We start from the raw sequence: 24,380 nt of genomic DNA, 5'->3' as shown, positions 1-24,380 counted from the left end.
TTTATTACCTGCATGCTGATTTATCTCCAAGGCATTTACTAAACCTTAGCTGTAGCCTATTCAGAATCAATACAGGCCCAGGAGTCAATAAACATCGTATTAGATCCAAATGAGCTATTTAATTGGGAGAATGCACTGAAGTTGTCTTCTGGATCTCCTGTGAGTTTGAAGAGGGGAGTGTGACCTTACAAACAGCAGCTGAAGAACCTGCAGTTGATGATTTATGGCTGGGTCAGAATCACCCCCCTCCAACTCTGGGGCACAGGTTTTTGGTCTAATTTTGTTGACTGTTTGGTTTGGGCTCTGTAGTCTGTTAGAAAATGCCTAAATTGGTCTTACTGTGCTAGTCAGTTGGTGCAGTGATGAATCAGAGGCTCTATTTTGTCTAAAAAGCCAGAGTTAACTCCTCTTGTCCTACATAAGGAAGATAGTCTAATGAATTCCCTAAATTTGTAAGCCTTGGACATTGCGTGCCATGTGAATTTTTCAGACAACTTGTAAGTTGCTTCATTAACTAGTTTGATTAATAAGATACTAAATTTTTTAATTATGAGGGGAAAATAAATGCTTTTTTCACTCCAAATAACTGTAAAGATGGAAGGAAACAACATCTGAGATTTGCTGCACTGCTTTAACACACCAGTTGGTCATTAAGGCCCATTTTCAGTGGTTACAGGCTGTTGGGATTAGCCAGCCCTCAGCTAGGGTAGGAGCAATAGCCACCCCTCCCTGCAGCTGAGAGTGCCAAGGGATGTTCTGGGGCTGCTGCCTGGATGGGAGGAGGGCACAGCCCATGTCTGGCCCCTGGGCTCAGCTGTGGCCACTGGTGCTGTAGTGTGGCCAGCTGCAGGGCCAGTGCTCCTGCTGGGTTTGTAGCCTGGAGCTCCACGTGTGGTTGTGTAGCTCTCCTGGAAATTTTGGAGACTACAGAAATCTCATGAAGATGGGTTTGAGCTTGTGAGTGTACATGCATAGGAAATGCATGTTTAAAAATAAAGAGAAGGCTGGCTAAATTGTTCCAAGTCACTGTCATAAGCCCCATGAGGTAGACAGTTACATTTAAAAGAGATTTTAAAAGGTTAAAGTTAATATAATTGTAGCAGTAATCTCAGGGACTTGAACTTCCCGTTGCTATTCAGTGAAGTTAGGAATTAGCTATGTTGTCATGAAGAAGATATTTCAGTGTTCTTTGGCCCAGATTAGGTTGAATTTTTTTTTTTTTTTTACATGGAAAGTCAATGTTTTTGTTGCACTATTTTGCCATTGTGGCATTATCACAAGCTTGGGGTGATGGTGGGGGCTGTTACTGCTTTGGTGTCCTACTTTGAGCTACGATACTTTTTTCTAGAGGGAGGTAGAAGGGAAGAAGCTGATGAAGTATCCAGTGATTCCTTTTCCCCAGTGCCAAACTGATGTTAATCACAAACAACCCACAAAAGAGTGTGTGAATACAGATCCAAAATAGGCTTTGGCATGGAAGTGTTTTTGGAGCATATCTGGGGTTTCATTTTTTTTCTCCAATTTTAGGCAAATATTGCTTTGGTTTTCACACTTAAATATATTTGGACTATTTTGTTTTCAAAAACTGGTATTCTACTGTTTGAATTAGATGAAAAGCTGGCCAGATCCAAGCTGAGCATTCCTGGGGGAGAGTTCCCAGCAAGCAGGCTTGTGTGCATGCAGCCTTTGGTGTCTGCCAGGCTCTTCCATAAAGTGATTAAACTGCTTCAAAAACAACAGTGGAGGGAAAAAAAAAAAAAAAAAAAAGGGAAAAAACCCCAGGCTGAATTCTGCTCCGAAACCCATGCAACTCCCAGGAAAGCTGGTTGGCTGTGGGAGTAGAGCTGAGAGCAAAACTTAAGTTGGTATCTTTAGGGCATTTTTCCATGAGTTCTGTATGTGCCTGTTCCAGAGGTGGAACCCTGTGAGTCCTGACCAGGAATGCAAAACTGTTGTAAAATTTACACGAGCTGTGTACTAAGACTTTGCATGAGGAATTTGGTTAGGAAATATTTTTCTGCTTCATCCTTTTCAGAGCTTTACTGGAATTAAAACTGAACCAAACTTTTCTGAAAACTCTGAAATGCTTCAGTAACTTGTGTTTGTTTTCCTCATGCCTCTGTACTTGGCTTCTGGCAAGGACTGAAAGCAGCACTGAGTCACTCAGTAAAGAAGTCTGTTTTGACAGCATCCTCTTGGCCTGAGCAGGAAGTTCTCAAAGTCTGAAGGCATTGAGAGCTCTGGATCTCTCATGGTTAAAGCCCAGATGCACAAACCCTCAGGGCATCATCAGGAGGCATTCCAGCTTCTGGAGCTGCTCAGACCATGCAAAGCTGGCAGCCTGGAGAGCCTCGCCTGTCACTGGAGCTAGCTGAAAAGGTGACTCCACCAGAAATCCTTAATCATACAGTAATTTTGAGACAGAGTCAAATTCTTTGAAGTCTTTCTATTTTTCTAATGAGATTATTTAAAAAAAAAAAGTGTGGGGTGTGGGGAGAAAAAGCTCCATCTTACTCACCAGATCTGCAGGCTCTGTGTTTTCTGAGTCATAGCTTCTGGCTGCACTGACAATGGCAGGGTTTTTTAATTTGCTTTCCAACCTCGTTAATGCAATAAGAAGGGGCAGAGCAAACACTGGGACAGAGATAGGATTGTGTAAGCATCAACAAGACGATAAATTGGACCATTGGTTTTCCTTGTTGGGATTAGTACTCAGCAAGGAAGAGCTCTAGTCTGGCTCCAGTAGGAGATTTGCAAGGTAGAAGTTGGGAATGGGAAGTAAGGAGGTGAGAGGAGCCCAGCAGCTCCTCACTAACAGAGATACCCATTTATGAACAGTTGATGTGCAGACTAAAAGACAGCTGTGTTCCTCTGTGCAACATCCTGTTAGCATTGCTTTATATAAAAGAGGCACTGAAGTGGATTTCTTCTAAAGCCAAACTTCACATCAGGCAAATGGGCAAAAGGGTGTTTCCCATTGGTGCTGGTGTTTGTGACATTGCAAGGCAACTCACAGAGGCCACCTTGTATGAATCCAGACACCTTCTTTTATCTTCCAAGATGATGAAGAAGGAAAAAAATATGCAATATATGTGAAAGGGGAAGAGTTGGGTCTCTTTTCATATTCACTACCAGACACCTGCCATGAAAAAGCAAGTGCCTGTTAACACTTCCTACGTGGTGGGATGTGGCGCACCACACTCCTCACCCTGCACACAGAGGAGGAAATCACTGGTAACTGGTAGTTTGCTGTTGGGGCTACCTCCTTCTAGTTATCTAAACTGTTATAAAATCTATGAAGGTGAAGAAAGGCAGCCCCCTTTCCTTTCAGTGGCATGCTAAATCTGCTCTTCTCTACTGAGCTGCCTCCACGTTCTCACCCTGAAGCAGTTGTATTTTAGTACCCAGTACAGCACTTTGTAACATGAATGGCCACTTGCTCTGTACTCCCATAGCCAGAATCCTCCAGTGGAGTTTATTTTAAAGCAGTTCCTATCATTGTGTTCATAGATGACTTTGGGTACCATCTGGGAAAAATTGGTCTTTTAAAACTGCGCTTTATTACCCTTGGGATATATATTTAAGGCATGAGATGCTGAAAGATGTACTGAGGACTGTAAAAGCAGCTTGAAGTAAAGATGTAGGAGGAAAAGTACTCAAGCTGTTTTTCTGCTTTTGCAATTGAAAGGAAACTCATGATATGGCAAATTTTAAATGGCACAAGAAATTCTGCTGTCTCCTTCAACATGGCACTATTAGGCCAGCAACAGGGGGAGCAGCTGCTCAGCCACTGCATAATTGACATCACTGATAACGACCTTGGATTCATAATTAGGGTTTGCAAGGACCAGGACAAAAAAAAAAAGAAAAACACAACCCTGATAAAGGTCACAAACCTGCGTGAGTGAGCACATTGGAACTCAATGAAGGCTGAAGAAATCCTGCCTGTCCCAGGCCCTTGTGTGGGATGAGATGTGGGCTCTGGAGCAGGGAGAGGTTCCAGCTTTCTCTTGATGATATTGAGTAGTTGACCAGAAGTGCTGATACTTTGGGGGAAGGCCATAGAAATTTGTATTAGATTACACTGCTCTAAAAGAACATGTTTTTTTTTCCTGGGAATGAATAAGCAGGCTCATGCCAGCAACACCAATCTATAGCAAGGCACACAGGGACCACTGCCTCCAGGTACAATCAGTGCTGGAAAACCCCATGCTGGCACATGTTTGTAGATATCTCCTTTATCACACGTATTTGAGAGCTCAGACTTTGCCACCTGAAATTGGATACTGTGGTTTTCTTTCCCCAGTCACTGGGTCATTTGGTTATGATCCTGTGTCCTTTCATGAAGCTCTTCAGAGTCTCATGTAACCTTTATCCACTTCTCTTTCTAGCAAAAATGTATTTCAGGAAATTCCATAATTGCACATCTCTATATGGTGAGGTTTGGCACAAAAAACCTGATGTGAGGTTGACTTCTTTTTCTTTCCTTTAACTTGCAGTGTTTAAGTTGGGCTCCCTCACATTCAGCAAACACATTCTGCTGGGTCATGCTGGTCAAAAAGGGGAAGAAAAACAACTGAGCTTTCTGCTGCAAGCTGCCTTTACAGAAAATGCCATGGTATTCCTGTGCATAGAGACATGACCATTGAGCTTCCATTGAACTTGTTTTGAGCTGCAAGGAGCCAGAGATGCATAGATGGATCAGGCAGTGCTCAGAGCCTGCAGTGCCTCCACGCTCTGGGTTTCTCTGGGGTTGTGCCCTAGACTGAGACCCTCTGGCTGTTCAGAGAGGGGACTTCAATTTCCTTTAATAAATAATGTTTGCCTGTGTTTGGGAAATGCCAGTCATGCTTGGCAGCTACTGAAAACTAACATAAGGAAAGTAAAGATACATGAGCACAACCTTCTCACAGAACAGTTTGTGTTGCATTCCCAGAGAGGGTTATGCACCTTTTTTACTGTGGGGTCAGAGGTCTGGACCTATTCCTTTCAGAGTTGCCTTGAAATTTCATTAAAGAGCTGATTTCATGAGGCTGGGTCTTAATCAGGCAGCCTCTGGTACCTTGTGGAAGACGGATCCTGTCAAGCTAAATTTGGCATTATGTGTGATGAAATTAAAAATAAGGTCAAAAAAGATACTTGTGGTTTGAGACTCATAGAAAATATTTGTCTTGGTACTCATAACACTTAAACTAGAATGATTCAAAATCAATGTGACAGAGTAAAAGGATTAAACACTGGCTTGGAAGCACATCCCAGGATGTCGTTGTAAACAGGAAATCAGAACTGAGGGGGAGTATTTCTTGTGGGGTCTCCAACACGCTTTGCGGGCCCAAGGAGCCGGCTGTTGTGAGAGTGGCCAAGCAGAAAGGAGGGAGGGCAGGGTGGTCAGCCTGGCACAAAGCCTGGCTGAGGACACACAGCCAGCAGAGAGAGGAACTCTGGATACAGCCACCTCCTTCTGGGGCAGCCCAAGAGCACACACTGCTCCAGGGGAAGGAGCAGGAAGAGCAGTGGAATGTTTGAACTGCAGCTGTCCCCTATCAGAAGCATGCTCATTAAACAGGAGATGCTCCCAGGGGCCAGAGCTCCTCCCTGGCCTGCTGGTACAGAAGGGCTGCTGGTACAAGGATGGGCTGCACCAGTTCTGGGTGACATTGCACCAGAGAAAAACTTGAGATGCAGAAGAGAAGTTGTTCGTGGCATGTAAAGAAGGAGGCTGTTGTGGGCAGGATGCCTTGAGGTCCCTGACCTCCCAGCCAATGGAGAAAGGACCCTTCTTTGCTGTGTGCCTGCATTCAGACAAAATGTGGTTCACTCCAACCAAACATCCAGACATTTTCCCTGCAGCCTTTTCCCTGTGCCTTTTGAACTCAGGAAGGAGATTTCTGCTCCTGGAGCACTGCTTTCCCCTGCTGCTGAGTTTTCCTTTTACCCCCTCAGAACAGGATGGACGGGTAGAGCTGAGACTTGGGCAGAGGAGCAAAGGTTAGGTGTGGCATCTGAGAGAACAAACCACAGGCTGTGGGGCTTATTAATGCTGTTCCTTGTAAAACAGAAATTACAGTGGCATGCATTTGCAGACCTGGATATACATGTAGCTGGAAGGAAAGAGCTCTAGGGCCTCCAGCTCTAGATAAAACCTAACAGTATTTCTATTACTCCCTGAGATACTCTTCCATCAAAATAATTAAACTTAGGCTCTGCAATCATCCTTGCTCTCTGGTGATGCAGGGAATCAGTTTATTATTACTATTATTAGCACTGTACCCATTTAAAGCCTGCCTCAGCTCTGCCACACAGGAGAGTCACAGCAGGGACAGCTTGGGTTTGGTTGGGGACCTGGAGCAAGACCTAAGGGGGTTCCCTTTTGTGGGTGAATAAGAGGAAGCCTGGGAATGCTCACACATCACTCCTAACTCCACTGATTGGGTGGTCTTGACTACAACTGTGCTGTCTTGTTCATGTTCTCTGCCTGCCTCACCCCTGGCTCTGGCTGGATGCAGAGGAGCTGGTGCAGCACCAGCAGCAGCACCAGCCTTTGCCTGCAGACAGTGGGAATATTTTGATATTTCAGGAGTAAGGAGGTCAGACTGGGTTTCTGGGCCCTGTGAGGCTTTTTTTTTTTTTTTTTTTAAGGCTTAGTTCTGTTTAGTTTTGCTTTTAAAGGGTGAAGAGGGGGGAAAAACAGCTTCCAGAAAAAAACAACAGCTCAGGCTCCAGGAGCCAGATCTTAGCATGAGAACCCGACCCAGCGTGGGGGAGGGCTGTGTCAGAGCGCTGCATGCCCAAGGAGCAAGAATTCACTGCCTGCTGAAAAGCCACAGAGCTCAGACCCTATTTGAAAGAGTAACATCTTTGATATAAAAAAAACAACCAACCAACAACCCAAAACCACCCAGCCAATAAAAAGCCTCAGACATACAGGATCCCATTCATGGTGGGAGGGATTTAGTGGAAGTATTTTCCTTCTTTAAGGTTTGGCACAGCCTTAAAGGAGTCTCTTTAAAAGCTTCCAGAGCCGATTATATTTTGGATTGTGTTTCAAATCACCCTTCCCCCCCAGGTTTGGTGGGTCCTCAGACAAGTTCCCAGAATAAATTAAACATAACGGCAGCAGGATTTATTATTATTATTATTTTATTTTTTTTTTACTTGAGAAGGAGGAAGGAATAAATGACAGCAATTTCTGTAATGGAAAGAAAAAAAGAAAAAAGTGTGTATCGGAAACTGCTGCTGAGTGACTCATGCTGCCAGACAAATGGAACCTCACTCATCACTCCATCTTCATCCTCCTCTGGTGAGAGAAAAAGTCTTGGAAAAATATCAGCTCACCCCCACCGCCCTGCTGCTTCTCCCATGGCATCCATACACAGGGAAACAGTCCAAGCCACAGTGATGGCTTCATGTGCTTCTTGGGGCAGGCAGAGGTTTTTTTGTTTTAATAGCCAACTAGGAAAAGCCTCCGAGGTGACCTTGGAAAAATGTATGCACCAAAGGAAAAAGTTGTGGAAAGGGGTGGGGGGGAGGCAGTGTTGGAGTCCTCGTGTGCTTTATGTTTGGAGACTTTTTTTTTTCCCTTCAGAATGTTTTTCCAAATTTCCACTGACATAGATTTGCAAGTTATTATTTTTGTTATGAGTGGGAAGAGAGGTGAGGATGCACCATGCGAAAGGCAGAATAAGCTGGGCACAACTCTGACTTAAATAAATGCTGCGTCATAAAAGCAGAAAGGGTAAGGCAGAAGGAAGGGTGGGATGCAAAAAAAAAAAAAAAAGTTCTGTTTCTCCTCTGTTTGGGATAGTAATTAGCACTTTTATGAAACATATAAGCTGTACACAAATCAAATATGTTTTAAAAAAAAAAAATAAAAATGGGGGGAGTCTTTCTTTCTTTCTTTTTTCCTTCTCAAAACATCCTCACAAATATTTGGCACTGCCTGACAGAAAGCCACTTAAAACACAGCTTTTCAGACAGCCCATTCCAGCCAGCCCTGCTGTGGGCACAGGGACTCAGCCAGCGGCAGCCCCTTCCCAGCAAATGCCTTCTCAGGGTGGTGGGGTTGAGTGGGTACACACAATAGCTCGGCTCTGCCTCACAAAAAGTCTTGCCTAAGGAGATGCCATGTTTTTACAGGCCGTTGCTTCTTGTTTTTCCTCAACAGGTTACGTCTCCTTCCACCCTGAGATGCCTAGAGTTTGACTCTGCATGTGAAAATGGCCGTGAAGAAGTGTGATGCTCTGTTCTTCTCTGCTTTTTGTGGCTGTGATCAATCCCATGCCCTTTTTCAATGCTCCCAGTTGTCCCCCTTATCTTCCCATTGTAACTTTTCCCTTTTTCTAGTGCCATTGGCTGTCTCCAGCTCAGGCTTGCACATCACACCATCTGCAGAGCTGGAGGAGCTCCCAGGACACTGGGTAGGAGTGGTGGAAAGAGCAGAGGGTGGCCTGTGACAGCTCTGTGACTGTTTGGGGGGGCAGAAGCTGTCCAAGGATGCAGGAAAACAGCAGTGAGCAACTCTGCCTCAGCAAAGCCTTGGGGTACACACAGATATGACAGGACATGCTGACCTGAGTGGACCCTGTGGATCTTCTCTTGTGCTCCTTCCCTCATCTTCCACACCTTTCCCTGGCCATCACAGCCCATGGGACCGTGCTCTGGAGGCAGCTGCTGTCCCTGAGCTGCTCTGTGCACGGATGGGAGAGGGGCCAGCCCTGCTCCTGGACACAAATGCCCAAGGGCAGAGAAGGGAGAGGGACCCCATTTCCCAGCTAAGGCCTGGGAGCAATTTTGGCTGAGGAATGACTTTCATCTGGAGCACATTAGCCATGGGTGGTGCTGCTGGGGAGCAGCAGCTCTACTTAAGGCAGCCTCTGCAGCTGCCTCTGGGCTATCAGTGATGGAGGGGCTGTGCCAGGCTGGGATCTTGGGTGCTCTCCTCTGGGCTGAGGTCCCCAGGAGCCCTGTTCCTCTGCTGGGAAAGCCTTCCTGACTGTAAGAGCAAGGTTTGACCCACCTTCCCTCCCCTGCCTCTTCCCTTTGCTTCATTCCACAGGAAAGCAATCATAGTATCAAGTGTTTCCTAATAATTTTTTAGGTTGATGACTAATTTTTCAGCCATGCTGAATGATGGGCAATAGTAAGATATTAAGCCCTGCTGTGAAATAGGTGTCCAAGTGAGAAAAGCATTAGAGAAGGTATGCAGGAGAGGGAGGTTTCTGCAATGTCCCAGTTTCAGGAATGCCTCCTTGCAGAGATTCTGTGCCCAGGAAGCTGAAACCAATCCATTGCCAGGTAAAAACCCATAAGAAAATGAGTTTTGGTGGAGCTTATGTCTATGGCCTTGCCTTGCTGGCTATGGGAGGGAGACCTAAGAGTTTTTTTTCTCTTAAAACCCTTATTCTACCCTGGGGGAGGATATTGGATTTCAATCCAGGCTTTTCAGATGGGCCTCAAACAAATGGGAGGGCTTGTGAAAAACACAAGGAAGTAAGATGTGGGTTTGGATCCTGAAGCCTCTGTTCCTAACAAGGAGCCATGTGAGTGCTGCTTTGGAGGCTTTCAGCTCTGGATTGCTGGATGCTCCCTGTGGTGCCTCGCAGGCTCCCAGGCACGTTGGGCTGGACAAACTCACTGCTTTGGGCTTGTGGTTCCTGTTTGGGGACTGTGAGCTCCAGGCAGGTCTGTGCTGTGCCTTCCCCACTCTCCAGCTGCAGCCTTCCATGAGGATTTAGCTGAGGGGAGAGAGCAAGAACAGGATGAAATCACCTTTTTGTGTAAGTCAGCTGACACTCTGTATAAAATGCAGGTCTAGGTTTTGAACCTAGAATTTTCTTTAATAACAAACCCCGGTCAATGAATGTAAAAGCCCCATGCAGAGCTTTTTACTGTGTTAGTCATAGCTTGAAGCCTTTATGTTCCCTCTTCTAATGGCAAGTGCTATCCAGCATGCCTTGTTACACTGCAGTCTTTGGAGGGTGTGGAAGTAATGATGGTGCCTGAATGCTGTTCCAGAGATCGCTGCTACAATTCACAGCAGATAATAGGAGCCACAGCCAGACAGATAATAGAACTGACTGAGATCCATTTATTGCTAAGAGACTGTCTGAATATTTGTGCATAGCCCCAGCCACTCCACCCTCCTTCATCACATTTCCCAGGAAAGAGGAGGGGAAAAAAAAAAAGCCCCAAAACCTCAGGCCTAGGGCAGAATGGGGAGGAAGGAACAGATTTGCATTCATGTATTCTATTTTTTACGGCCCTTGTCATAACTGAGCAGGAATGGTGTAGGTTGCTAATGTATTTACAGCCTGCCTGTGCAAGTGAAGGTGTGGGATGAGAACAGGAAATGAGTGGTGGATTTGGGATGGGAACCTGTGTGATGTCTGAACTAACATCTGAACCCAAAGCCATCTTTGCTTGCAGGTAAACAAGCAGCCTGATGGAAGGTTTCAGTGGTGGGCTGCAGGCAAAGCCAAAGTTCAGGATTACAGCAGTAGCCATGCTAGAAAATGTTGACCTGATTCATAGCATCATAGTTCACAGCCACTTCAAATTTTCTCGGTTTTCACAAGCTTGCTAAGCTGCTTAGGCCTTGCAGAAGCTGTCTGGAGAGGTTATTTGTGTGCCAGAATATATGTGTTGTTAAAGTTACTCAGGGTTTTTGGTGTTTGACTGACCCTCTACTCACCTTTCCCTGCCTTGGAAGTGTTTACAGTTTTTAAATAGCATAAAAAATTGGGGATTTTTTTTTTTGCTTTAAGAATATTTTCTAATGTGATCTTTGTGCATGTGGAAGTTAAAATACTTGTAGCTTATCCCCTTGGTGGTTTCCCTTTATCTTTCAAAGGGACCCCTGGCTGTGTTAGGCCCTCTCTTATCCTGGTGCTGGCTGTGTCGTTCAGTATCTGCTGTTTCTAGGATGGTGAGGAGCAGGAAACAGGCAGTAACAAAGGCCAATGCAGCAACAAGAGAAAAACTGATGATAACACGTTCTCCTAGTTATTTTTCAAGGTGGTGGTGAGCAGGGAAGTTAAGCTGCAGGGTTCTTGGCTCTGGGGAAGGACTGTGGTTTGGTGTAGGTTGAGGAGAGCAGCAGTGATGGTCACTGCTGGCCCTGGCAGCAAACCTGGCTGTGCTGAGGCCCTGATGGAGGGGCTGATGTGCTGTGAGAGCTCCCTGGTCGGCTGAGCCATGACTGGTGACCTCTCCCACTGCCTTGGTTTCCTGGCCCCCTCTGTCAGCACATCTGGGTGCTGCCAGCAGGTAAATGCAGCCTTGTCCCCACCTTGTCCTTTGCTTTGAAACGCTTTGTGGTGTTGAGAGTGTCTGAGAGTCTCTGATCTGAGGCACTCATGGCTCCCAGATATTGGATCTGCTCAGCTGGCATGGAATCCTTCCCAAGCCTCTGTTCTGTGACCATTCCACCATTCTGTGACATTCCACCTTTTTCCCCAATTATCCCAGAGGTGCTAAGTCTTTTTCTTTACTGATCAAACAGTTTGTTAGCAGCGCTTATTTTTCCTGTGGTCCTTGGAGATCATTGAGTTTGTTCAGCAGTGGTCTAGGTTAGACTTGTGCTGAGGAGGACAAGTCAAGGCTGTTGTGATAGGCAAACAGGTCTGTCTGTTCAGGTGCAGGTCTGTTTTTAGCCCTGGTTCTGACCACATGCTGTCAGTTGTTGATAGCAAGCATGTTGGGGAGATAAGGGCTTTGATCACCAACCAGGGCTCCTGGGCTGTGAACAGGTGTGTGAACTGAGCACCTTGTGTTCTCTTTCATCAGGACCAGGAGCTGATTTGGGCAGGGACAACCTCTGTGTGCTGGAAGCTGCTAAATGCTGTCTGGGGTGGGCAGTGAGGGAGCAACAAGAGCACCTCTCAGAAAGGGGGATTTGTGTATGAAAATGAAGCAGCTGGGTGCTCACTTACCCCTGGATACAGCAGGGGAGTATCCAGGATACTGGACAGTGCTGGAAAGTCATGACCTGCCCTAATAAGAGTGCAAGATGCAACCAGAAATCAGAATTCTCCATTGTAGGCATCTCCCACTCACCCCTTCCTTCACATTTTCCTTAGAACCCAGAGGTCTGCAATATGGGGTATTGCACAAATCTGTAGCATAGCTCTGCAAAAGTCCAGTATCTTGAATAAATTAAGGCATGTTGTTTTCCAGCTGGTTGGGAGAGATCTTTGTCTTGGAGAGCCTTTCCTCTTGTGAGACTTCCCCTGGGAGCTTATGTGCAATGAGCCTTTTGCTAGCAGCAAATACTGGTCTTGAAGTATTTTCCTGAAGCTTTTGTGGAAGGTGGAGGGATGGGGTTTCTCTTCTGCACTGAAATTAAACATCAAAATTTTACAACTCATCAGTTGGCCCTTTCAGCTGAAAGATCCCACCAATGCTCTGGGAAGACAGTGTTTGCTTTTTTTTTTTTTTTTGGCTAATGATCTAGCAAGAGCCACTTCAGGGCAGATGTTAAGAGAACTCATAGTAACAAATAAGTTTATCACAAGAGATACAAGTACATTCCAAGCTAATTTTGGATTTTCTAAGATGTTTTGCTACCCAGACTGAAATGTGAAGTTTAGGTTGTGAACACTCCCTGACTCCAAGAGTAATTTATTACATTTCTGCACATACGGTATGGCTCACTTACCAAAAGTCCTTCAGAGTTCTCATAACTCCTAGGTTTAGGTCAGACAGGCATATATACTAAGGGAAAAGGAATGTGTTGAACCATGCTCAAAAACAATGACTATCTAGTTTAAATATCATTTTGAGGAAGAGAACTTACATCCCAGAGGAATGAGTTCTAGCAACTCCAGCACTGGTGCTGTGCATGACAAAGTATTACTAAAATGTTTTTCAAAGGCTGCACTGTCTCTCTGGAGATGAGCCCTTTCCTTGCCATCTTTTGGAATGATGGTGGCCAAAATTTTTCCATAGTAGGAGTTGGTCAGTGGTCAGTCTTCACCACAGTGTCTGCTGAAATTACTGTGACTTGTGGTCCCAAATCACTGAGGTATTTTTGAAATGTTACTGTTAGGCTCTTGAATCTAAGCTTGGGAGGAGTTTTTTTGTGGGTGGGGAAGAACAACCCTACTTTCATTAAAGTTTAGGAGTTGGCAGAGGTGGAGGCTGCCTAACCTTCAAACAGATGGCTGAGGCTCGGGCTGTGCTTTGCCAGTGACCAGCAAGACCTGAGCTCTAACAGCAGTCGTGGCTATAAATAAGTTGTGGACCACGGGCAAATTCTTGTGCTTGCTTCCTCCCTTCCAGAGTGGCTGAATTTGTTCTTAGAAACACAGCTGGTCCATCCTGCATGGTAGGGGCTCTTGGCATCTATGTGGCCTACCCATGCCTGTGGCAATCCTTTTTAATCAGATTCTGAGTTCCTCAAAGAAACAAGGGAGAGGAAAAGTGTGGGGTAAATGTAGGGCATTTTATCATATGCTGTTTTTCAGTTCAAGCCTGAAGTAGCACAAAAGAACCACAACTTTTGATGCAGACTGCTAGGTTTCCTGACAAAAAGGGTGACCTTTGGTAAAAACATTGATGGACAGGCTTAAATCCTCCTTCAAGCACGAGATCCTTTCTTGAATCATACCTTACCTCTGCTCACCCTGAATAGTCAGTGTATGCTGCTAGAAGACCAAAGTAAGAGCAGCATCACAATCCAGATAGAAAAGTAGGACAAAATCCTGGTTGAAATCCAAGACCTGAGCATGAACTTGCTAGGATTAACCAAAATGCTATCTAAAATATGGCAGTGTGAAGAATTGGATGTGATCCCCAGGAACTCCCTTGGGTTTTATACCCAAGCTGCTGACTACAAAGCTTTTCACTTGCATTGTCTACCAAATGCATGTGTAGTTTCAAACAGAAGTATCTAAAAATCATCTCCATTAGTTTTGTTGGCTGGAAGTAGTGGTCTGTGTTCCTTTTGTTCTAGATCAGACAAATGTCTCATGTCTCAGGCATGTATGATGAATTCCAAACATTCCTGTGCTTTGCCTGCTACCATTAATATAATGGCTATAAACTGGTATTTTGACTATGACAAATTAATTGGAATCTGTAGTTTGATACATCTGCAATGATAGAGAGTGAGCATGAAGAATTGAGGCCTGTTACTACTCCTCCACACTGGTGTTTCAGGTTTAATGGGCAGCTGAGCAGCTCTTTAGAAGATCTTTTATCTTTCCTCCATGTCTGTTTAGATCAGCCCTAAGTGAGCAGAAAAAGAAGCTGCCACTGTCCCTTGACTTGTGTAAGGAAAGCTGAGGAGTGTGACTTATGAGAGAACAGCAAGAAAAATGGTCTGTGATGAAAGTTTGCTGGAGTGGTTTGGTGGGAAACATCCTGTTAGACCAGTGCTCTGAGCCCATGCAGCTTGTATGACCCACTTTGCATGGCCCCAGCTCTGGTCTGGTCCAGGCTGGCTCCTCATTGTGGTCTCCAGTGCTCAGCTCTGACTGGTCTGGGCATTGATGTGCTTTGTGACCTAAATCCTGCAGAGCATCTCTTTGTACCAGAAGAGGCAACCATAATTCCCCTGAAGTTGCAGTGCAGTCAGAACCCAGAACCTACCTCTAAAGGACAGATAACTTTTACTGTATCCTGACTTCAGCCTCTGCTTCAAATCTGGGCCAGGTGGTTGGTATTTCTCACAAAGGTCTTAGAACTAATCTTACTGATTACTGTGTGCAACTGTAAGTAATGAGAGGTATTGCCTGTAACCATATAGATTAAAAGGAAAAGTCCCAGTCTTTTGCCTACAAATACCATCTACTGCCTAGTTACCCAGGTCAGAAAAAGATTTCATGAGCCTGGGCAGGAGGTCTAGAGCTTAATTTGTCTCTTTTGCTGCTGTTAGGGAGGGACAGACTTATCAGACCATTGCTTGGCTTTGTTTGGCACTTCTGACTTTGTGTCTCCCTAGGGAGTGATCCAGGTCCTCATCTGAAAACTATGATGATCTCTTATTCCAAGCATTGAGATTGATCAGCTAGTAGCTATAAAGAAAACCCAGGTCCAGGAAACTCAGAAGGCTGCTAGCCAGGAAATATCCTTGGATAGGAAGTAAATTTCCAGAGTAATTTCAAATCCTCAGTTTGTATTAACAGACCTGATTCCTTGTTGTAGAACTGTACACTTGAAAATAAACTGAAATGTAAAAGAGTTGAGTCATGGTAGCTTAAATTCTTTTATTTTGAACCACATGTAATGTCAGGAGGACAGAAAGCTCTCCCAGGGTAATACCATCCAAAACTCTAGCTGCCTCTGAATTAACAAAGTCCCCAAGTGGACTGATACCACAGGATACAGATGTTTTAGTTCTGGCAAGTAACATGAAAGTGCAGGCCAAGTTTATGCTGAAATTTTCCCTTTTTTAATAGACATTGTTTGGTTTTTTTTAAACCAAACCCCCTCCCCCCCAAAAAAAAACCCCTAAATGCTCACCCAGACTATAAGCCTTGTTTAGAAATGTGAATGGGTGTATGTTCTCCTGCTGGCTTGGTAATTTGGTAGATGTTAGCACAATGTAAATACAGCACAATACAGTTTGGCATGGTGTTTATAAGGACATATGGGAACTATCATTTTTATGCAACCTAGTACTGGGTTTAGTGCTTCTGAAGGGCTTCTGCTTTGACTGTGTGTGAGCTTGACTGTACTGGGAATGAATTATGAAGAGCAGTTAAATGTGCATGTCTTGTAAACATGGTCATGTTGAAAGACCCAGATAGATGGGTCAGTGCTTTTCAAAGCCAATATAAAAAAGAGCATATCTGAGGTCAGATGGCAAAATCTTTAAAATGCAGGACTGAGTGTTTCTCTCTTCCTGTTTGGGAGCTTTTCCCTTTCATGCCATATGGAGAACAATCATTGATACTGCTTGTCAGTCTAGGCCTGCTCTGGCCCAGAAAAGAAGTGGGCTGCCAGCTCCAGATCCTACAATGAGCCCATGTCTTCACTGCTCAGTGATTCCCTTGTGCAGCAGAAATGTTGGACATCTGTTGCCAGCCAGAAAAAAAACCCCAAAACCCTTGGAATGTGAGTATGAAATGCACTGTCTGAATCAATGAATCAAAGTTGCCACAATCCTAATTTACAGCATATGAGATGTTTAGACCAGCAGGGCTGTCCTGGCCTTTGCAATTATAACATGTTGCAGAGCATCTCTGTATTGTGTGACAAGAGATGAGTGAATGTAGGTAAGGCAAAATGCCAGCAGAGGTTTTCCAGTGCTGCTGGGAGGGGGTTTGCCAGGGCAGAACAGCTAGATGATACTGAGGATATATCAAGCCCCAGACTGCAGGGGGAAATAAAAATACAGGAGTTGTTTACATAGCGGCCATTGCAATTGGACTTGGAGGAGTTTCCTTCCTGACCCCAAATCTGGCATTTGGTCTAACTTTGCATGGGTGAGGAAAAACAAACTGACTATGTGGAAATCTTCTCAGTGCTGGGAGGAATTCCTCACTTCCTCATCCCCCTTCCCAGATCATCTGTACCAAAGATTGATCTCTGCTCTTTCTATCCAAGGTGAAATGCTTTGGGTGCCCAAGCTCATAGGTCAGAAGGAAAACATCTCTTGTGGCCCATATCATAGCTGGAGCAAGACAGAGAAAAGTCCATTATTGTGTCCTCTGCCTGTGAGGACCAAGAGAGCATCATTAGGAAGGGTGACAGCACAGGGTTTTCATTAGGCAAAAGGAAGGTCTCATGCAAAGCCAAGTTACTTTCATTGCTATGGAGGCTTCATGGCACTCTAGTTCTTGGGTGTGGGCTCAGTCCCCCCATTGAGACTTGTTTATTCCAGAGCTCAGTAGGTTTCTGGGAAGTGCTGTAATAGCTGGGAGGAGATCCCATGGAGAGGGTGGATTCTCTTGGACACATGCTGTTTAACAATGCCACTGTCTGCAGAGAAACAGAAAATAAACAATGCAGAATCCCTGCCGTAAACCATGCACAAACACCAGAATATGAATAGCCTCTCGGAAGGTGGCTAGTGCCAAGCAGCTTTGCTGCTATTGTTTATTGTGGTGGAGGAACTAGAACCAGCTTTTCAAAATAGGTCAATATTGCCCATTCATAATGGGTTAATGGTTTCTGCAGCTGAAACTGAAGTATAATGGTTCCTGGTGAAATGGGGGAAACATCTGTAGAAAGCAAATTTGGAAGCAGTAAAAATTGCAATGAATTAATTTTGTTTTATTCAGACATCTTGGGCAGGGAGAACGAAGGCCCTGTTTGGATAGCTGTTGCAATTGCAGGCAATAAAGGCTGAGGAATTGTCTCTGAGGACTGATCACTGAAGCACCAGGCAGGAGAAGCAGGTGAAAGCAGTCAGACAGGTGGGAGCCAAGTGTAGCTGGAGTGGCTCTGAGGGTGAGTTCCTTCCAGTATTCTGGGATTGGGTGTCACTGAGCACTGTCAGTGGCTCTGCAGGGTAAATTGGATGGTGCTGAGAGGGTAAGGTCAGTGCTGTTGGCATTTCTGGGGCTGTTTTCCTCTGGATTAGCTCTACCCTCTAGTTCTTAGAATTGGATGTGGGTATCTGGAGTGTGTTTGGTATGCTCTGGCATGCATTTGTCTGGCTTCATCTGAAATAAGCCCCCCCTTGCACCCTCCAAGAATCACCTTGTGAAGTGAACCAAAGTGCAATACGTGGGGATGAGCTAGAGATCTGCTTCAAAACCCCCTGTTTGTCTGAATGCAGATGCTTGTGTTGGTATCTCCAGGCATGCTGACATGTGTCTAAGGAGGGAAGTAGCTCCTGGGGCATGGCAGCTGCACATCTGTAAAGCCCCAAAGCATGTGTTTGAGCCAAGACAGTGTGCAGGGTGCCTTGATGCTGCCAATTGCCTCGTGTTTATTATTTGTGTGTGGGTCAGCTGAGAGGGGATCATTTCATTCTTCTGTCTGCAAGTTTTGGGCAACCCAGGGAATCTGTGGCTTTGGGAAAGCAGCTCCCTGAACTTTTGACGAGGCCACTGAAGCTTATCTGTGGCCTCTGGGGAAGGATTGCAGGTGTTTAACAGTGAGCCTGTGCACGCTCAGTGCCTTGGTGGCAGTGACTCTCATTTACCCTCTACTCATCCCAGCCTTTGCAAGGACACTTCATGCTGAAAGCAGAGAAGCAGCTGCTGTGTCTTTGAGTGAACTGGAGACAAGGGCTTTCCCCAGAGGAGCCAGGTCAATCTAAAATAAGATAAACACCACCTATGCTAATTGCAGTGGAAAACTGAGAGCAGCTTGTATTGGGCTGCTGTGTGTTGTCCCTAAGTAGGGATTATGCAGAGCAGCTGGGTTCCAGAAGAGCTTTGGAAAAAAAAGATGCTCAGAAGGGAACAGTGTCTCCTGCACTGAGGGGCAGTTTTCAGGTGTGGGTTTTTTTTGAAGATATATTTTTAGGAGGTGCTGGTATCTGCATTTGGTTGTGAGCTCTGGAGCCTGTTTTCTAATCACAAATGCATTCTGTAGTGAAGATCAGTTTGTCAGCACTCTTGATGATTTTCTTTTTCTCCCTCCTAACATATGACCCACTCTGGGTCATGTGAAGGAGACATGGATGGTATGTGACAGGAGAGAGGCTGCAGTCTGCAGCTGCCTCTCCAGCAGGGCTTGGTACTTGGAACATTCCCAAGTGCAGCATCCCCTGCTCCAGCCCTGTGGGCCAGTGCAGCTGGACACAGCACAGGGTAAGTGATGTATCTGGGACACCACTGAGGTGAATGAGGTCTATATTTTGGTGAAGTATGGCATGTTGGACATTCAGGAGCTCCTGCCCCAGTTACTGGCATGCTCAGCAAGAGGTTATTCAGAGGTGAGTGAAACAAGGTCCTTTTCCCTGAACAGCACAATGTACTCTTATGCATCAGTGGCTGGTGAGTACAGTGGCAGTAACTTCAGGCAGATATCCAGTTGGGTCAGGTCCTAAACTTGGTAGTAAGGAGCTCTCAAAGCTTAGTGCTGCACCTTAGAATGCTTTAGCTCCTCCCTAGCAGCAGGCACTGTAATGATTAAAGCTTTGAGATGGAATACATAAATGGCTGCAGCTGCTGGAGCCATTCCTTAGGTCAGATTTTCACTGCCTGGTTCATGGTTACAGTTCTGCCAGTGATCCCACTGAGCATTATCCCAAGGCACATGAGTACTGCCAGGATTTGTGCCATTCTTGCCAAACCATGTCCTGGAAGGAAAAGAGCAAAAATCATGGGGACCCTTTTGAACTTGACCTGCAAGCATGGCAGTACATTGTTTGTCCTGCAAGCTCTCCAGCAATGAAGAAAGCAAATACCAGTCTGGCAATGGCTTGTCTTGACTCTCCAGTTTAGTTAGGCAAGTTTAGTTAGAGTGTGCAGACTAATGCTGCTTGCCCTGCTGCAGTTGTGCTCTGAACTTGCCTGTCAAGGACAACCATCCTTGTGTTTCAAGAAATCCATGGTAAACCAGAGCAATGTACCCTTAAAATTATGCTAGACAAGCTTTTGAAGGCTCAAGAATTAAGTCTGGATGGATGAAAGAATCAAAAATTCTTGAATTATCTGGCGTCACAGAACAGACTGAATTATTGCTATTTTAGGAGTCGATATTTCCAAATTATTCCTTTAGGTACCCATTCACTGAATTCTTAGGCATGCCTGACAGTCTGATGCATAGAATACCTTGAAGAATTAGGGAAATTTTATCTCTTCTCAAACACCAGGGAAGTGAGACATATGGAGACTAAAATCCACATCCTCAAAGGAATGTAGATTTGTAATTTGCACTGGAAAGTGGTGGAGATAGCAGGATATCCTCAGGGTTATGGTTAAGCTGATTGACTTTTCTGGTATATAGGCATGTAATTGATTATCTTGGAGGCTCTGGGTCTAAGCATTTTCCTTAGATGGTGTCTGTAGGGGAGGACAAAAATGAGCCTGTGTTTCCTGAGCCAGTCTTCTCTCAGTTGTTTCAGAGTCACTGCTGCTGCCTGTGGTGATGTTTCTTACCCTTGCCTCTGAACCAGCTGATCTGAACTCTGTGGGAGCCAGGTGGCCTCCAATTTTTGGTAAAGGTATTGCAGGCATCGTCTTTCAGACTCCAAACACAAGACCTTTCTCTTCCTGTTATCGCCTCATTTTCAGCTGTGCAGTCTGGAGTGCCTGGACTGGCCTTGCTCTCCTTGCCTAACCTCTCACAAACAGCCACGAATTTTTGAAAAGGGCCTTGGTTTGCTCTGCCAGCACTCCTTAATTTTGCCTTTCCTCCTTGCAAGCCACACTGAAGCAGCGCTTTGCTCTTCTCCGGGAGGAAAATTTAAAAAAAAAAAAAATAAAGTAGGTCATGGTGTCATGTAAGGCAGCCGAGTGCTAAGATGGAGCCAGGCGAGCGGAGTGAAAAAAGCCCCAGTGGGATGGGGATGAGGAAGGAGCAGCTGTGCGGGATGAGCTGGGATGGGGAGCGCAGGAGCAGGTGGAGGCTGCGCTCGGGGCTGGGGGCTCCGCTGGACCACGCGCCCTCTCCTGGCACAGCTGCTCCCTCTGGACGGCTTTCCTTGCTCTTACAACCAATGCTGTGTTTGGTTTGGGTTTTTCATCGTGGTTTTCTTCCCCTTGCCCCGTAGGGCAGTCCAAATAGTGCTCGCAGAAAGCATGGGAAATCACTCTTAGCAGACCTAAAAATTCTTTGGTTGCAAATAATTTTTAAATTTTTTTTTACCCTCTTTACAGGTTAGAGTCCCCTTGTTTATGCAAGTTGTGTTTTGAAAGAAGGAGGGGGTTTTATGCCTGTTGGCTCTCTTGATTCTCACCCAGCATTACTCACTGGGCCTGGAATAGATCTCTTTGGAAGGACTCAAGCCTGGCCTTATCTCTGAGGCAGGATTCCACCCTAGTGTTTAAAAGGAGAAATTCAGGTCTGGAGATGTGGCTTATCTCTGTAAACATCCCTTAACTTGAAATACTGATTACAGTGTGGTGTGGATGATGAGCTCTGCTACATGCCTAATTTAGAATTTCAACCTATTAAAGAAACCCAAAAACTGAAACAACCAAAACCAAGGGTGAGAATTTTGTCAAAAGACAAAAGCATTTCAGAGCAGTGCCAGCTGAGAGGGCTTGGGGTGTTAATCTTGCTGTCCTGTAGATACAGGGATTGATTTTGACTCTCACCAGCCTGTTATGGCATTGCTGTTGTCACTCAAGACAAATTCACTTTGGCTTTGTCCTGGATCAACACGTGTTGCAGGGCTCCCAGTCCTCCAAAACACACATGCAGCAAGGACAACTTTACTTCTTCCCCAGGTCTCAACCCCTCACCTCAGAACTGGGGTGGGAACCCACTGGGAGGAAGTGATCCTGGATTAAGAAGCTCAAACTGTCAAAGCTTAGAAGTGAGGGTTCTTTTAGAATTTGGAAGACTTGATTTTACTTTTTTTTTTTTTGTCTGTAGCCTGGTTCAGAGAAACCAAAAATTTTCTGTATAGGGCTAGCATTTAAATCCTGCTCATAGCTCCCATCCTCTGGCTACAAATGCCTCTTCAGCCACTTGAGGTAAACCTTCCCTTGTGTTTGGGAAGTGTTTGGAGGATGACACTGTCATGATGAATGCTGAAATATTCTAGTGTTTTTCCCCCTACTCTTTCCTTGTATCAAACAAGGCTGGTGGAACAGAGCTGGGCAATCTATTACTGTTGTCAGCATTTGTTGAGAAACCAGTGCTAAAGTCCTGTCTGAATGTTTCTTGAAACCTTCATCTTTTCCTGTTCTTCAGCCAATTTACTTCTGCGAATGCTTGGAAATGCTGGTGAGTGGTGGAAGCAGGCAGTCTCCAGTCTAACCAAGGATTCCCACTGCTGCTGGCTCTGCAGAAGAGATTTTAAGGTCAGTTTTTAAATAGTTCTGCCTAGAAAGAACTGGTTCAGGTGGATGGCACTAGCTAATATGCATGGACCAGAGGTCTGCAGGCAGTTGTTCCTGCAGGCAGCCTGTGTCTGGTGTTTGAGCTGAACTGTGGTGTGCAGAAAGCTCTTGTGTCCAGAATGAGAGTCTCAGCAGTGCCAAGGGCCAATTCCCCCTTCCCTGTCAAAAGTGTCCTGTTTACTGTTTGCACTGGAAATTCCAGCTTTAGTTTGTGCTTCTAGAAGATTTTTGGTTCCAAGCATCTTTGAATACTATGCAGACACCAACAAGCCTCTCTGGTGCCCCTAGGAGGCTACTTGGTGAAAAGGGGCCACAAGAAGTGAGGGGGGGGTGGCTGCCCATCCCTGTCCCTGTGCTGGTGTTCCTGGCTCCTGCTGCCATGCTTGGCACGTGTGACAGCTCCGTGCCTGCCCTCACAAAGGCTCTGCTTGTCCTGCAGTCACCAGCCTGTTTTATGAGCGGAAACTGAGTCAGCACATGGTGCTCACCAGTGTAGGCCACTGCTGCTGCTCCTACCCACTAGGTGTGAGCTTGGAAAACACTTTGAAACAGAAGAACAAAATGGGCTTTGTTGAAATGTGCTAGCTCACCTGGAGGCTCCAGAACCTCTGTGTGTATTTTTGGAAACAGAATGACCCGACTTTACGGCTTGCAGTATTTGGAAGCACAGAACAATTAGGTGGCTGTTCCAGCCCCTGTGAGACTGGGAGATGAAAATGGGTTTTGAGGTAGTGAGTGGGGTGGAGAGAGCCTTTGGGAAGCAGCAGTAGATTAAATGGCATCAAAGCATTGCTGGTGTTCATTTACTTGCCTGAAAGTCTTTAGGTCTTCTATTAGGCTCTCCCTAATTATTTGTAAGGCAATAAATCCCATCAGAATACTGAGAGTTTCACCCAGACCAAGAATTGTGTTTTAATGTTCCTCCTAGTACATTACATTATTAATAACATTTTGAAGGTTAGCCGGTGCCTCCCTCATTTCGTGTTTGTGGTGATCAACAGGTATCCTGATAACCAGAGCTTCAGCATTTCAGAGCCAAATTTGTGCCAAATAATGTCTCTTTTATAATTTCTTTCTTCTCTTACTCTTTAAATACTAGGAGTTGTAACAAAGCCTGCTGTCAACCTTTGCCTTGGTTTCTAAATACTGACCTACATCCAAATTTTGCAATTGGTTCCATTTGTTGCAATGGATGGAACTAATTCTCTGGATCCAAGTACAATTAGATGAATCTAGATCATAATTCTGGGCACTAAATTAAAAAAATAAGTTCATTTCCCTTTATCTTCTTCTTCCATTGACTAATGATAGTCCAGTACAAGCCTTTCCTCTTCAAAAATCTATTATGAGCCTCCTCAAAGGGCAGTGAAACCTCTAAAGAAAGAGCATGACTGTTTGAGAGGGAACAACTTGTCTTCAAATGCTTGCAGGACCAAAGCAGTGGAAATACATATTTTGGGAGGACTTCCAAATAATCATCTTTTAGTTTTGCCTTATGTCCTGACCTCTGTATTTTAACCCACACTGGATTGTTTGATTACCTGTTTTGGCTTTCCCTGCTGAGACCTGCAGAGCAGTGATTTTGTGCCCTTTTCCCCTGGCCAGCAGCTGAACAATTGCTGTGTGCTGCAGGTCCTGTGTGGTACCCACTCAGTGCTGGGGATGCTCTGGGGCTAATGCTTCCAACCTGGAATGGAAGGATCAAAAAGCTGCCTGTTCTGTGATCACTCAGGGTTAGGTGTTCTCCCTCCAGAGAGGTGACTCCTCTGTCAACATCCAACATCACCAGCACACTTAGACATCCATGGTGCAGACTCTGGAGCATGGAAGGCAGTTTAATTCTCTTTCAGTAGCATCATTTCATTTCAGGACCAAACCCAGTAGCACTCCAGAGCTTTTAGGTTAGTTACTGCCCTGCTAAAATAAAAAGCTGAGTTCATGGTGACCTTATGGTGAGACTGATTTTTAAATTTTTTTTTCCTGGGGTCTGATTCATAAAATAGACCCAGAGGAAACAGGCCAGGAACACATGCTATTCAAAATAATTCCTCCAGAGAATAGCTCATTTATTTTGCTCTTCCAAGGGTATTGTCAGGCTTGTGTACTTCAAAACAGATCTGGTACTGACAGTACAGAGAAGTTAATGAAAGTCTGCAGAGTGTTTGGGGTTTTAATTTTTTCACCTTTAAACTAAGGATAATGATAAACTCTAGTGAAAAGCTATTTCAAATTTTGATTCTTTTTAACATCCCTTGTAGTTCTGAGGAACTTTGCCAGCTTGTTGCACATCTTGAAGAACAGAGGATTTCTTGAGCTGCTGTGTAGCAGCAGGAGGATGCACAAATCCTAAATTTCTGAAGAACCATGAGCTAGTTACTCATGCAGTGTCAGGAGAGTCATCTGTAATTCTTTTACTCTACAGAGTCCTGGGGAAACAGCTGGAGCATTGTGTACAATTTGCTGAGCACA

This window comes from Catharus ustulatus, chromosome 10 (genome assembly GCF_009819885.2).
Source record: "Catharus ustulatus isolate bCatUst1 chromosome 10, bCatUst1.pri.v2, whole genome shotgun sequence".
Lineage (NCBI taxonomy): Eukaryota > Metazoa > Chordata > Aves > Passeriformes > Turdidae > Catharus > Catharus ustulatus.
This window is presented reverse-complemented; position numbering follows the sequence as displayed.